The 16,542-nt window shown below is 39.9% G+C and overlaps 1 protein-coding gene across 3 annotated transcripts in view; it reads right to left on the bottom strand.

The window, feature by feature from the left end:
- RALBP1 (ralA binding protein 1) overlaps positions 1 to 16,542 on the bottom strand; it is a 52,982-nt gene that overhangs the window by 33,953 nt on the left and 2,487 nt on the right. Inside the window, exon 1 of one of the 3 annotated variants that reach the window (XM_006164027.3) lies at positions 7,951 to 7,971. The exons of the other annotated variants lie outside the window; for them this stretch is intronic. The gene's annotated coding sequence lies outside the window, so the exon portion shown is untranslated. Of the gene's footprint in view, positions 1 to 7,950; positions 7,972 to 16,542 lie in introns of those variants that run through there. 3 annotated transcript variants of the gene reach the window in all.

The raw sequence follows: 16,542 nt of genomic DNA, 5'->3' as shown, positions 1-16,542 counted from the left end.
AAACTGGAAAATAATAATGATAATAATAATAAATAAAGTTAAATAAAATAATTCTTTTTAAAAAAAAAGAATTATTCTGGATTATAAGACTATGTGACCTAAAGTTATTTTTCTTTTTACTTTTCTATATTTTATAAAATTTCTACTCAACATCCATTATTGTTTGAACAATCAGGAAAAATATTAAAAACAAGAAATTTTTCCATTAAAGATTTATAAGCAGCTTAATTTTTTCTTTTTTTTTTTTTGATGGGCCCTGACTTTGACTACCATTTTTAAAATAATTCTTTTATTTAGCTTTATTTATTTAATTTATTTTGTTTATTTTGACCAGAGAGGGACAGAGTGTATGTGTGAGAGAGAGGCAGGAGGGAAATGAGAAAGTCACCAGGTCCTGGACGCAAACCATGCTCGGCCATGTGGAAGTGCAGCACACTTAATCGCCACGCCACCTGCTGGCTTCTACTATCATTTTTAAAACTGCATTTTATTTTTCTATTAATTCAAAGTATCCAAAGTTTTGACAATCATAAGAATTGATATTTTAGGGAGCTACAGTTCAACCAGATAATAGAAACTATACATTACAGATGAGGAAATTGAGCTCCCAAAGTCTATGGAAGTCAAAAAAACAACTTGTGGGGAAGGAACACTCTAGAAATAAAACTGTTTGCTGACCTGTCACCCACACTGACACCAAGGTAGTTCATGCTCCCCACCTTTGTTCATGCTGCATTCTCTGGAGCCCAGCTTTCCTCTCAATATTGTTGTGTGACTACTTCATCCTTTATCCTTAATAAGCTATCAGTGATGGGATGGGGAGTATTTTGGGAGTAGTGGTAACATTCTACATTAGGATTGGCAATGACTGCACAAACCTATAAATATACTAAAAATCGCTAAATTATATAAAGTAGGTGGGTCATACTGTGTAAATTATACCTCAATAAAGCTATGCAAAAAATCATGAAGCACCGGCACCTTTTCTCCCTGGTGACCTACGCTATCCAGGATAGATACTCCTTTTCTGTGCTTTCAGAACATCCTGAACATAACTCTACCAAAGCATTTTCTGTATTGTGTTTTAAAGGTTATTTACTTTTTAAATTTCTTCTTAAGCGAGAGCAAGAGCATCCCCAACAGGGTCCTGAGGTTGGAATTTACACCAAGCCTCAGCCAACCCCAGATCATGGGCACATGTGTGCCTGGCATACTCAAGGAGATCTTTGGACACTCATCGTAACCCTCCCATGTGGGTGAGCTTTGCAGAACATCATGTTTTTCTGCTGCTCCACAGTCTGGCCCTCTATTTTAATTATCTATGCATGTGTCTAACTTGCTACTTGGAGCTCCAGAATTTAACACAACTCATAGCACAAAGCACTCAAATGTCTACTTAATAAACTAGTATCTTCTCTGTTCTCAACATGTATACTGCCAATGAAACCAAGACTGGATGAATGGACCTTGCCCTTACCCTCAAATTCTAATTCAGAAAATCAAAGAAGGAAATCCACTTTTTACTGGAGTTCCTGTGGCTCCTGGAATGTTCACATGTATTAATTAACTAACACCAGGTGAGAAAAGTAGTAGTTTTCTATGCTTAGAGAGAAATCAAGGCTCAGAGAGTTTAAGTAACTTGACTCTAAATCATACAGCAAGTAAAAAAGTTAGCAAAATTGGGATCTAACTCAAAACATACATTTTTTCCATTAAATTGTCCTTCATGTATATGCACAAAAGGGCTATACATTTATGTCAAGAAGAATGGTGTGGCTAAAGACACAAGAATGAACATATGGTACTTATTATAAGATTGGCAAGAAGACAGGTCCGACCAAACCATTTGCTGCTCAGGAGCAATGGGAAAGACATTAAAAGACCAACTAAATGCCAAGCTCAGGAGTTCAGACTGCCAATTCCAAAACCAGGAAGTGACAAAACTGGGGCTAAGAGAGGGATAAGGACAGGAAGACAGACAGCAAAATGCCAGACAGCTTTTGATCATTCACTGTTTTGTGTTTATACGGCATCTGTATGTTTTACCTATATTTACATGTTCTCCTAGTTCACTATTACTCCATTTTCATACAAGAATGATGAAGCCAAGAGAGCTTTGTTCATAAAGCACTTAACAGATCATCCTGCAAACACTACTCTAAAGAAATATTTGTTGACCTGCACTATGGACTAAATAAATGTGTTACCCTAAAGCCTTTTTCCTTTTTCTTTCTTTCTTTCTTTTTTTTTTTCCAATTTGCTAGAGGGCATGTATACTTCCTGGAGAGAAAGAAAGGGAAAGTGAGAAAGTTCCCCTTATGAGGGATAGTAATGTCACAATCTCTTCCATTTCTCCTTTCAGGATTTTGAGCATGCTTGGCATGTTTTCCAAGCCACATAGCCAGACTCAAACACGTGGTCAGCCCTGTGGGATCCAGCTACCTTAACCACCATGCCGTTGGCTGCCTTCGTGCTTCCGAACCCCTAATTTTTATGTTGAAAACGTAATCCCCAAGGTGATGGCATTAGGAAATGGGCTTTGAGGAGGTAAGTAGCTCATGCAAGTGGAGGTTCATATATGGGATTAGTGTTACCATAAAGGGCTGGAAAAAGAAAAGAGTTCTGCCCTTTCACCAGGTGAGGACACAGTGAGACAGCACCATCTATGAACCAGAAAATCAGGTCCTCGGCAGGATCTTGGGCTTCCCAGCCTCCAGAACTGTGAACAATAAATTTGTTATTTATAAGCTACCCAGTTTATGGTATTTTTGTTACAGCAGTCTCAATGAACTAAGATCATTTGATTCAGCTATAAAAGAGTGCTCAGCTAAAAGGTGGGATGAAAAAGTTCCTTTTCAAATGTTACTATTGGGTGGTTGGAAAAGTCATGATGCATTCTTGCACAGAAAAATACATCATGACTTTTTGGATGACCCAATACTTTCATCTTTACTTCAACATCCCCCAACACCCCAAATCACAGTAATAGGAATGTCTATTTCCAGTCATTCCAAAACAAAAGCATACAGCTAGTTCCTATATAAAAATTCTCCAGAGATATCTAAAGGAAGAAAAAATGTTACTTCTGCAATATCTAACAAAAAGTGTTAAAAGTATAAAGCAAAAAGCCAGATAGCTAAAATTTTACTTTAGAACTAAAAAACAATAGTACTTTTGAAACTGAATAAAAATGCAAAAGAACAGTTATAAATTACAATTGAGATGAAACAAAAAGAGTTTTAAAAAACTAGACTAAAACTTAATAATAGATTAAAAACATTTGCTTTTCTAAAGAACTAGGATATATACATTGTCCTTACAATAAACTGTTCTGTTCATGTACCAATATTAATCAGCACATCTAATAAAATCACTCACCCATGCAAAAGGACAAAACAATAGAGAAGAAAGAAATTAAAATTGCTAAATTAAAGCATACTGAAATGAGCTTTCAAGAATAAATCTACTGGCTTATTAAATTTGATAAAATCTAAACATTAAAAGGCCTCTTCCAGAGAACTAACGGCTTGCTTAGCTAGTTTATAAGTTAAACAAATTCAATATTTCATAAATGTTCTTTATTAATAAATACTAGGCTTAAGTTCACTAGAAGCAGCTCTTCCACATTTTTATGGTTTTTAATAATTAACTGCGGGGGCCAGACAGTGAAACGTGACGCCCTACAAGGCTGTTCTATATGGAAAGGTTCCGTGCGAGCACTGGAGATCTCCCTGAGTATGCCCGGCACATGCATGCCTGCAATCCAGGGAAGTCGAGGACTGCGGTAGACTGCACTATTAACACCCTACTGGGGATGCACACACTCTCATGTAGAAGAAATCAACTTAAAAGAAAATTGTAATAATAATCTGTAGCTTAAAAATCTCTAACCTGAAGCTTTGAAAGGGAATTCAAATGCTGGTTTACCAATACTTTATCTACTGAACACGAATCAGTGTTAATGTACTGTTTGTGAATGTTATAGTCTGTAAGTAGTGTTTGCCTGCCCAATACATTCTTGGTTCTGCAAATGATGTATTGAGTTGTTGGAAAAGTCATTATGCATTTTTTCATAGAAAAATGCCACAACTTTCCCAATGACCTAATAGAAAAAAAAAACTGTCCTAGAATTTAAGAAGATAAGTGTTCAGATCATAAGAGTTCACTATGTGCCTCTCATAATAAATGAAGAGACCCCAACAAAACTTCTCATGAAGTTTCCTGTGGGTAAGGAAGATGGAGAAACAGTTCACATACAAAAGATCAGGACCAACATACTAGGAGGAAAACTGAAAGCTTAGAGACATTAAAGTACCTTCAAAGCTCTGGAAGAATATAAGTTCCAACAATTATTCAAGTGTACAGACAAAATAAAGCCATTTCCAGACACATAATCTCAAGAAATGTACTTCCCACACACTTCTCAAGAATCGCTACAAAAGCAGGCCTGTGACCACTAGTCTATAGCCAAACAGGAGAAAAAGCTTCCAAGGAACAGTGGAACTGTCATAGACCTGAGCATATGAAAAAGAGTATTAAGATGTGTTCAAGGGACCAGCAGATGGCGTAATGGCTACATTCTTGGACTCCCATGTAGTTGAGCAGGGTTTGAGTCCCGGACCGGGCGGCTTAAACTCACACTGGGTGTGTGTGCGTGCGTCCCCAAGATCCAGAGAGGAGAATGGAGGAGAAGGGGTTGTGGGGTGGCCATCCCCCCCCAGAGGGTGATTTCTCACTTTCTGTCTCTCTGTCTCTCTGCTGGTGAGTGCATGTGCCCTATAGCAAAAACCTCTCCCCCCCAAAAAAAAATATATGTATATGTGTTTTGTGTGTGTCTGTGTTCAAGAGTTGGTGCAGCTTTTGGGGATGCATTTATAATAAAAACAGAGTAAACAAAGCAAATGAAAATAAGAGATAACTATCAATTTCGGGAAGAAGAAAAAGTTAGATGAGAAAATGAATATAGTCCACTGCTTGGCTCAATGTTGCACAGTATTTGTCTACTTATAATAAAAACAATGAATACTGATTTTATCAAACATTGTGTCATGATCACATTAGAGGACTGAAGCAGGGAACTGGGGAAAGGGTGTAAGAGACCTAAATTCTCATTTATCATCCTTCCAAGTTAATACATAATGTCAAAAACCGGAATGTCAAGAAATAGCAGTTTTAAAATACACTAGAATGAGGAAACAAATACAAAAAAAATAAAAATAAAAAAAAACTGCAAAGACTGAGAGAGGTACACAAATGAGGCAGGTAATAGTGCCTTTTTTTTTTTTTTTTTAAAGAGGTTTTTGCTATAGGGTGCATGTGCTCACCGGAAAGACAGAGAGAGAGAGACAGAAAGCAAGAAATCACCCTCCAGAGGGGATGGCCATGCCGCAATCCCTTCTTTTCCATTCTCCTCTCAGGATCTTGGGCACACACGTACACACGCCCAGCGTGAGTTTAAGCCACCGGGTCCGGGACTTGAACCATGGTCGACAACATGGAGTCCAGCAACATAGCCATTATGCTAACTGCTGGTCCCTAGTGTTTTACATTTTAAGACTTTCAGTACCATGTCAGCAGTCCCTAAGACAACTCTGAGGAATAGTGATTTCTTAGAAGTACTCATATAGTGGGACTAGCAGATGGTGTAATGGTTACATTGCTAGACTCCCACAAGGCCAACCACAGTTTGAGTCCAGATCCAGTGGCTTGAAACTCATGCCAGGCACATGTGCATGTGTGTCCAAAATCTCAAGAGGAGAATGGAGGAGAAGGGACTGTAGCGTGGTCATCTCCCTTGGGGGGTGATTTTTTGCTTTCTGTCTCTGTCTCTCCGGTGAGCGCACGTACCCTATAGCAAAAATCTCCCTAAAAAAAAAAAGAAGCAGCAGAAGTACTCAGATACCTAACATGCAGTTATACACAAACCTAATATTTATTACAGAGAGAAGACACAAAGCAAAAACAGCAAAGGAAAAGGCACTTGGGGTGAAGTCCAAAGGAAATCAGGTGCAAGCTCCAGCAACAGTAATGAGACGTGAAAGTGTGAACTAAGAGCACGAGGTCTTTCTGAAAGCCAATCACAGGCACCCTTTGCTTGGCTTCTACCAAAAATCCAGTCTCCAAGAAAGAAGGCACCAACCATATAGTTTGTGCAGTTTAAGCACAATAAGCCATTCAACTAGCTAGGAAACATTTCATATCATGGTCAAGAACTGCTTACTAGTCAAGTTCCCAGACACCAGGCAAGGACCAGCCTTGCAAGCAGGCCTAGGAACAGTGTCTCAGGACACTGTCTGCATAAACACTACTTGATTCCTTCAACTATCCTCACAAGTTACTGTAATTGAACTAAATGTATAGAAAAATAAAATTCAGGTCATCATCTACAAAATTGTAAATGCTTTCAAATCAAAGGGAAACACAATTTTGCTTAAAATATCGGGACCAGCAGATGGAGTAATGGCTATGTTGCTGGACTCCCATGTAGTCGACCACAGTTCTAGTCCCGCACCCAGTAGCTTAAACTCACACTGGGCACACGTGTGTGCGTGCCCAAGATCTCCAGAGGAGAAGGGAGGAGAAGGGATTGTGGCGTGGCCATCCCCCCTAGGGGGTGATTTCTCGCTTTTCTGTCTCTCTGGCGAGCACACACGCCCTATAGCAAAAACCTGTCCTTCCGAAAAAAGAAAAATTAGTATTAGGGCCACCAGGTGGTGGAGACTGGATCCCAAGTGGCCAATTGTCCAGTTCAAGTCCTGGACTCAGCAGGTTGAAAAAACACTCCAGGTGTGTAAGAGTCCAAAATCCTGAGAGGAGAATGAATGAGAGAAGATGGCAGAATGGCCATCCCCCCTGAAGGGATGCTTTCTTACTTTTCCTCTCTTTCTGGCAAGTGCACATGCCCTTGGCAAAATTGGAAAGAAAAAAAAAAGAATATTATTACTCTTACATTTTTTTTACATGTTTATGAGCTGAAATGGGATAACATAATCCTTTTAAACTGAGCAGATAAGGTTTAACGTCATCAACAGTGAAATTCTTCCCTTTATAACATGTTTGAGGCCTAAGTCCTGTACCCAGTAAATGAAAACTAGTATTCACACTGAAAGGGCTGAAAATAATTTCTTATGCATACCCCCATGGACCAATTATTGTCCAATTTAGCTGCCGTATAGTTAATCCTTTCAAATCTACTAACACTGTTTAGGTTTGTACTTTAATAGAGATTTTACTATTTGGGTTATTTTTCTTTCCTGTACATTTCTTACATATCATCAGACTTAAAATTTATTTTAAGTTCTCCCTTACCCCCAGCTTCTTCTCCAAAAAACAAAAATGAAACTCTATTACAACGCCATATGTGACTTATGGAAATTTTCTGAACTAAACTTTAAGTTTTTCCACTTAGCTTTTAACAGTCTGTAACTGATTAAAACAATATGCCAGGGGATCAGCAGATGGTGTAATAGTTACGTCACTGGATGCCCACATAGTTGACCGCACTTTGAGTCCTGAACCTGGCGGCTTAAAATTCATGCCAGGTGTGTGTGCATGTGTGCCCCAAATCCTAAGAGAATGGACTGTGGCAAGGTCATTCCCCCTTGGGAGGGGGGGGATTTCTCACTTTCTGCCTCTCTCTGTCTCTCCAGCAAGCACATGCACCCTATAGCAAAAATCTCTTAAAACAAACAAACAAACAAAAAAATCCAATATGCCAGGGCTGAGGCCAACAGGCGGCATGCTGGTTAAGGTGTTGGGCTCCCACATAGCATGAGGCCTGGACCTGGCAGCTTGCTTTCTCACCCCCACCCCAGTGAGTACACATGCCCTATAGCAAATTTAAAAATAATAATAATGATAAATAAAAGTAAATATATAATTCTTCTAAAAATTTCAAAACAAAAACAAATTAAAAAAAAAAACAAAAAAAACAATATGCCAGGACCAGACCTGTAGCGTAGAAGTGCATTGGCAGCTGGATCCTATACGGCTGACAGCAGTTCAGATCCTGGCTTCAGCAGCCTGAAAAACAAGGTGGGCACTTGTGTGTGTGTGTGTGTGTGTGTGTGTGTGTGTGTGTAAAATCCTGAAGAAATGGAGAAACAGAGGAAAAGGACTGTGGTGTGATCATACCCCATTAAGGAGTGCTTTCTCTCTCTCTGTTTCTCACTCTCTGACAGAAATGTGTGCTCTCTAGCAATTAAAAAAAAATACATAAGGGGCCAGCAGGTGGCAAGGTGGTTAAGGTGCTGGAGTCCCATATGGCCAACCATGGGTTGAGTCTCAAAGCTGCAGCTTGTTTTCTCATTTGCCCTCTCGCTCTCTGGGAAGCTCATGTGTCCTATAGCAAATTTAAAAAATAATAATTTTAAATAAAATTAAATAATTCTTTTTGAAAATGCCTGAGACAAGATATAGTGACATAAACAGTTTTTAAAAATGTAAAATTCTGGGACCGGCAGAGGGGTAGCTATGTCATTGGACTCCCACATAGCCAGCTGCAGTTTGAGTCCTGGACCAGGTGGCTTGAAACTCACACTGGGCACATGTGCATGCATGCCCAAGATCCTGGGAGGAGAATGGAGGAGAAGGGATTTGCTGTGTGGCCACTCCCCCATTCTCATTTTCCCTCTCACTGTGTCTCTCTGTTCTCTCCAACAAATGCATGTGCTCTAAGGCAAAAACCTCTTTAAAAAAGTGTAAACTTAAAAAATTTTGTTGTGCCAAATATATGTAATATATAAATACTATAACAAATATATGAATATCTTTTTCATGCTGACACCATCATTAAAGGACTGATTTTTCCTGCTACTTTTTTGCTTTTTGTTTTTGCTAAAGGGTATGCACATTTGCAAGGGAGAGACGAGAGGCAGGAGTGAGAAAGCACCCCATGGTGGGGTCAGTCACAACATAATCCCTTCTCCTCCAGTCTCCTCCCGGAATTTTGGGCATGCACACGCACATACCCAGCATGATTTTCAAGCCACTGGATTCTAAACTCAAGCAGTACAGTTGGCTATGTGGCATTCAGCGCCTTATCCTCCATACTACCTGCTGGTCTGAGGACTAAGTTTTAATTTTTAAGTTTTATTATTATTTTTTAAGTTTATCCATCCACTTCTTCCATGAGCAAGGGTGACAGAAAGAGCATTCTCCTGAATAGACCACGTTAGGCTCATGAAATAAGCTTCAAAAAACTTGAAAAGACTGAAATTATACAGAGTAGGTTCTCTGACCACAATAAAATGAAATTGAAGATCAATAATAAAATGTTGAAAACTTCAAAAACGTGGAAACTGAGCAACACACTCAAACATTCAACAAAGGCTAAACCAACTGTATAGAATGGACTCCCTCAAATTGATAAATGATATTAATGAGAAACTTATAGTTAATATCACTCTAATGGTGAAAGACTTAGTTTTTCTTTTAGAAGAAGGAGGTCTGTTTTCTCCCTGCTTTCACTGCTTCCATTCAACACTGTACAATAGGTTTTAGCCTGGGCTACTAGGGAAAAAAAAAATAACAAAAGGGGACCAGCAGTTAGCATAATGGCTATGTCACTGAACTCCCATGTAGTCAACCACTGTTCGAGTCCTGGCCTCCGTAGCTTAAACTCACACTGGGCACATGTGCGTGCATGCCCAGGATCCCAAGAGGAGAATGGAGGAGAAGAGACTGCGCCCCCGGGGGGCGATTTCTCATCTTCTCTCTCTATGGCCAGCGCACATGCCTTATAGCAAAAAACCTCTCCAAAATAAATAAATAAATAAATAAATAAAAAGATATCCATATTGGACAGGAAGAAGTAAAACCACTTCCAGTTGTAGTTGACATGACCTTATTTAAAAACTAATAATAATAATAATAATAATCCAGGGGCTAGCCAGTGGCACGGTGGTTAAAGCAGCTGGATCCCACATGACCGACTGCATGGTTTGAGTTCCAGAACCAACTGCTTGAAAATCACGGTGGGTGCAAGTGTGTGCAAGTCCAAAATCCTGAGAGCAGAATGGAGAAAAGTCTGCAGCATGCCCATTCCCCCCAGGGAGTGCTGTCTCACTTTCTTCCTCTCCTCTCCTCTTCCTCTCCCTCTCTCACTGACAAGCACACATGCCTTATAGCAAAAATTAACAATCAAACAAAGAAAAAAACAAAGAACTCTCAATAACAAGAAGACAAACAACTGGCCCCATAAATGCAATGAATGGTCAAGGAAGCTGGATCCCACACAGCCAAACAAGAGTTTGAATCCTGGCTCCAGGAGCTAGAAAAGCATACCAGGCATGTGCGTGTGCACGCCCAAAATCTGGATGGGAAAAAAGAATGGAGGAAAATCAACTGTGGCATGGGATCAGCAGATGGTATAATGGTTACTTCACTGGACTCCCACATAGTTGACTCCAGGTCGAGTCCTGAATCTGGCGGCTTAAAACACACCAGGTGCATGTGCGCACACACCCAAAATCCCGAGAGGAGAAGGGACTGCGGCATGGCCATCTCCCCTAGGTGTGATTTCTCGCTTTCTGTCTCTCCCACAAGTGTACACACCCTTTAGCAAAAATCTCTCTCTCAAAAAATAAAAAAGATTATGGCATGACCACATCCCACGGATGGGTGTTCTCACTCTGTTTCTCCCTCTCTCTGGAAAGTAGACATGCTCAATGGCCTTAAAAATGTGTTTTTTGAGGACCTGCGGCCCGGAGCTCCCGAGCGCAGTTTCCCCGGGCAGCGGCACGATGGAACTCCACTGCCACCAGCACAGAGGGCAGGCCGAGGTCCTGCAGGAGCAGCTTAAGATGTAACAGAAGAATCAATAACAGAAGATGACAAGAGGAGACACTACGGAGGAGTGTATGTTGGCCTGCCCTCTGAAGCTGTCAATATGGTGTCTAATCAAGCAAAGACTGTACGAAAAAATTAAAAGAAAACAGCATCATGGCACAATAATCAAGAGTTGTCTTCATAGCTTGCTCAGCAATCTGGAAAGAAGTGGGCTCTGTGGGACACTGTGATGTGCACAGACATATCCAAGGAAATCCTAAACAGTCACCCCCCCCCTCACTCCCCCAAATCTTAAAGGTATAGTTAAAACCAAGTGAAATGGAAGGAATTTGACTAGACAGTCCATCTGCGTATGGCACTTTCCATGGTCCACCAATGGAAGACTTGGGGGCCCACGGGCACTGCCCACACCGGGCCACTGTGCTATGCAACGGTTCTCACTCTGGCCAGGCAGCATGGTTCATGGAGGTCACATCTGTTCACTGATACTTTTTTGATAGTTTTTATATAACAAAATCCTTATTCTGTTCATAACTTAAGGTAATAGGCACTAGAAATGAATTACCTGAATATATTTGTCTATTATCTTTCACTATTTCTAATCCATATTAATTTTTAGCTGCAAAATTGGTAAATTGATTCTTACTACTGTCTCTTTCCTTTTTTTACTATTTGATTTTGAAATTTTATTTAATTGTTAGAGAATTTCCTTTACTAGGAACAATGTATTTCATTGCCATATTTGCGAATAAACTACTTAAATTTACGTGACGTAGGCACGTTTTGATTAAATTCCTATTTATTTTAGTCAAAGGCTTGTTTCACTACAAATACTTCATGGACATTGGCCCTCCCATTCTACCTTTGTGTAATCCCAACATTTCATGATGTCAGTTCTATGCTATTTTCAAGAACTTGTGTTTGATGGTCAGTGAGATATTTGGAAGTTCTTAACTTAATAATGACATATATATTTATTTAGTACTGCAATGTAAATTACTCAGTTTACCAATGTTTCAACAATTAAACCATTTTTATCCCTCTTAAAAATTGTTTTTTTTTTCTTTTAAGAATTATTTTATTTAACTTTATTTATTTATTTTTAAAATTTGACCAGAGAGGGACAGAGAGAGAGAGAGAGAGGAGTGAGAAAGCAAGCTGCCAGGTCCAGAGCTCGAACTGTACTCAGCCATGTGGGAGTCCAGCACCCTTAACCACCACGTCACCTGCTGGCCCAAAATTTTTTTAATGGTCAAAAGACTTGAGAGATATAATGAGATTTCAAAGGGTTCACACGAAAATAGAATTAAAGTATGAGTTTTAGTTTGGTACAAAAAATATTTTTAAATCTATGTATAATATTTTTCATGAACTTTTTGAAGGTACCCCCCCAATAAGGGTATAAAAAGATGCTCAATATCACCAGCCATCAAGAAATACAACTTAAATCTATAATGTGATACCACTTCATATTCAACAGAACAGCTAAACACTTTTAAAAAGAAAATAATTGGTCTGATTCCATTACAGAGTGGTAACGTGCTGCTCAAGAAATGCCAAATCTCACTTAGTGACCACAGTTTGGACCTCCAGCTCAGTTAGCCTGAAAACACACTAGGTAACTGCCCAACATCCAATGAGCTGAATGACTCGTGGTATGACACTCCTCATCTCTGTCTCACAGACATGCACACACTATCACGAAAAAGGGGGAAAAAAAAGATAATGTCAAAAAATAAGAAGACAATAGCAAGTGTTGGCAAAGATATGGAAACACTGGAAAACTGGGTTATAAAATGGTGCAGCCGCCTTGGGAAATAGTTTGGCAATTCCTCAAAATATTAAACAGAAGAGTTAACATACCAGTTTTTTCTGGCACTTCTGACACCATGTATGAGGTATCCCACATCGATAACCAGTTCTCCAACTCTCATACCACCAACTGATTGTCCTACCATTCAATTCAATTCAAGTCTAGCCCCAACTGCCCAGAGTTAGTGTCAGGCTCCATGGGTTTAACGGTTCAGGTAGGGTGAATTTTATGGGCATATGGAGTACATTTCAAACAAGTTACTACTTTTTCCAAAATACAAGTTTAAGTCTTTGCCATATTAAAAATCCCTCCCTCAAAAATCCCTCCCTCTGGGACCAGCAGTTAGCATAATGGCTATGTTGCTGGACTCCCACATAGTTGACTGCGGTTCAAGTCCCGGACCCAGTGGCTTAAACTCACGCCGGGCACATGTGCGTGCGTGCCCAAGATCCCAAGAGGAGAATGGAGGAGAAGGGATTGCAACGTGGCCATCCCCCTGGGGGGTAATTTCTCGCTTTCTGTCTCTCTGTCTCTCTCTGTCTGTCTGGCGAGCGCACGCGCCCTATAGCAAAAATCTCTCCAAAAAAAAATAAAAATAAAAATCCCTCCCTCAATCTTTAACATTGTTTGTTATCACCACCTTTTTTAAAAAATTATTTTATTTAACTTTATTTATTTGTTTATTTTAATTTGGCCAGAGAGGGACAGAAGGAGAGACGGAGAAAATAAGCTGCCAGGTCCAGGACTTCAACCGTTCAACTGCGGTCGTTCAACTGCAGTCAGTCATGTTGGAGTCCAGTGCCCTTAACCACCACACCACCTGCCGGCCCTATTATCACCTCTTTCTAGCCTTCCCTTCAGAGTTAAGATTTATTTTATTCTTGAAATAATCTACATTTGGTTTCTCCTCTGACCTCGCAATAATTCAACTCAGTGAAACCTACCTCCTTTCCCAACCATTCTACCAAAACTGCTCTCAACTGAATAAACTCTTAGTTATCAAATTCAATAGATGCCTAAAAACTGTTTTTATTCAACTTAAAGATATTCAGAGTCTGACCTTCCTTTTAAAAATTATTATTATTATTTTTTTTTTTTGCTTTTCTGAACAGTCAGTTGTGAGGTATAGTTTCCTTTAAAAATCCCCTATTGGCTTCTATAACAACATTTTCTAATGACTCTTCTTTTTGAGAAAAATTTTGGTATAGGGTACATGCACTCACTAGAGAGACAGAAAGTGAGAAACCATCCTCCAGAAGGGATGGCCATGCCGCAATCCCTTCTCCTCCATTCTCCTCTCGGGATCTTGGGCATGCACGCACACACGCCCGGCGTGAGTTCTAAGCCACCAGGTCCCGGACGCGAACCGCGGTCGACTACGTGGGAGTCCAGCGACATAGCCATTTACGCTAACTGCTGGTTCTCAATAACAACATTTTCTAATGACTCTTCTTTTTGAGAAAAATTTTGGTATAGGGTACATGCACTCACTAGAGAGACAGAAAGTGAGAAACCATCCTCCAGAAGGGATGGCCATGCCACAATCCCTTCTTCTCCATTATCCTCTCAGGATTTGGGTCACGCAGGCACACATGCCCGGACTAAATTTCAAGCCACCAGGTCCAGGATGCAAAGCGCAGTTCAGCAATGTAACCATTATGCCATCTGCTGGTCCCTTCTAATGATTTTTCTGTACCTCTAAACATTGAGATTTACTTTTCCAATTCTTCTTCCTCTACCTGGCTTTAAATGTTGTTGATCTCCACGGCCTATTTCCAGAACTACTTTTGGTCATTGAACTCCTATGTGGTGGTACCTAAATTGAATGCTTCAGATACTACTCAAAGTACAGCCTGATGACTTGCTCAGAAGAGTGCTGTCTTAAACTCCAAATCCACATACACAACTCTCTAACAGATGATTCCACCTGGATGTTTCATAGGGCATCAACTGAGCTATACGTCCAAAAGCTAAAAATACTGATCCTCCCCAAATTTGTTCTTCTTAATCCCCATCTCAGTATACTGTTTCATTGTCTATTTGATCATCCAAATTAAAATCCAAGTCACCTTATTCTATTTCTCTCTTACTGGTCAAATCCAATTGTTGCTGAATCCTGTAAGTTCTACTCCCTAAATACTTTCATTAACGTACTCCTCTGTATCCCCAACTGATATTGCAAAACCCTCCTAACCAGTCTTTCTGCATCTAATCTTGCCTCTTCCCTCCACTCTGAAATCCATAAAACTACAATTCCAGAATGAGTTTTCTAAGAAAAAAAAAAAAACTTACCATGTTTCTCTCCTGATAAAAATCCACAAAGTCTGTTATTATCTATAGAAAAAATTGTAAAAATTCTGAGAATGGCACATAATACTTTCTGAGGATCTATCCGTGCAGCCTCATCTTATGCTGCTTATCATCATAACCAACAACTTCCCATTAAAAGTGTTTCACGCTTTCTCTCATCTGCATGTCTTTGTCCAACTTTCCTTCTGTCTTACATTTCTTTCCTCCCAATTTTGGCTTCAGTCATGACTATGCCTTCTCTAAGATTAATGACATAAAATACATAGTATTATACTTAATATAGGACCTGACACACAGCAGGCAGTTACAATGGGTCAGGCTTGATTAGGTCTTTCATGGAAATGGCTCCTACTCACTTGCAAGATAAAACTGAAATTTCTCTGACAGTAAAAACAACTATCCATAATCTGGTCTCTGACCACCTTCCCAGTTTTATGTCTTACCAGAAAGCTAGCTATACTTGTAGGTCCTATGTAATTTCAGACTTCCTTGCTTTTGCTTATCCTCACATGCCCATGATCCAGGCTGGTTGAAGATGAGGGTGGACTGCAGTGTGAAGATCCCATTGAGGATGCCTTTTTTTTTTTCTCTCTCTCTCATGGAATAAACAAACTTTAAAATAAATATATTATACTTGTTGATTGTTCAAGTGAGAGAGAGAGTCTGGGGAAAAAAAAGAAAGAATCTGATCACCCTGAAGGCAGAAACATACCTTATCCATCTTTAGTCCCCTTCTCCTGGCATAGTAACTGCTACACAAAAGATCTGTATTCTAAATAATCTACATTTTTCCTTGTTCCTTCTTACATATACTGTCACGTGTTGCTTATTAACGGGGATACATTCTGAGAAATATGTCATTAAGCAATTTCATGGTTGTGTAAACATCATAGCATGTACTTACACAACCCTAGATGGAAAAACCCTCTACACGCCTAGATTAGGTGCAGCCTATATGTTTTCTCATGGGGTCACTACTATACATGTAGTCTGTTGTTGACCAAGACGTCATCCCAAGGTTCATGGTGACTGTCATAAGCGTCTATCAGGGATTTTCTTTCACCTAAGAAGGAGCACGCAATTGCAGTGGTAATGCAACACTCTGCAAGGCTGAGGCCACATGGAAAGGTCCCAACCGAGTTTATGTCCCAAAGTGTCCTTGTACATGCTGGGCACATGAGCACGTGCCTGTGATCCTGGCTGTCTCAGGATCGAGGTGGACAGGCCCTGTTGGGGATCTTACTGAAGAAAGAAAAGAAGAGGAGAGGAGAGGAGAGGAGAGGAGAGGAGAGGAGAGGAGAGGAGAGGAGAGAAATACAGACAGACAAGACAGAACATACATCTTTTAGGTTATATTCCCCAATCTCTCCTTGCCAAGCAAACGTTAACTGTAAAAATTAAAGTTTATATGCATTCCTTTTTCTTTTTCAATTTTAATTTTGCCATAGGGTGTGTACACTCCCCAGAGAGACAAAGACAGAGGGAAAGTGAGAACACACCCCTACAGGGGTGCCATCCCTTCTCCATTTCTCCTTAGGGATTTGGGGCACACATGCACAACACAATTGGCCATATGGGATCCAGTCACCTTAACCACCACACCACTGGCTAACCTGGGTAATATGCACTTT

The sequence above is a fragment of the Tupaia chinensis genome, unplaced genomic scaffold, assembly GCF_000334495.1.
Source record: "Tupaia chinensis unplaced genomic scaffold, TupChi_1.0 Scaffold143584_1, whole genome shotgun sequence".
Taxonomy (NCBI): Eukaryota; Metazoa; Chordata; class Mammalia; order Scandentia; family Tupaiidae; genus Tupaia; species Tupaia belangeri.
The sequence above is the reverse complement of the archived record's forward strand: the minus strand, read 5'-3'. Positions and strand labels throughout refer to the sequence as shown.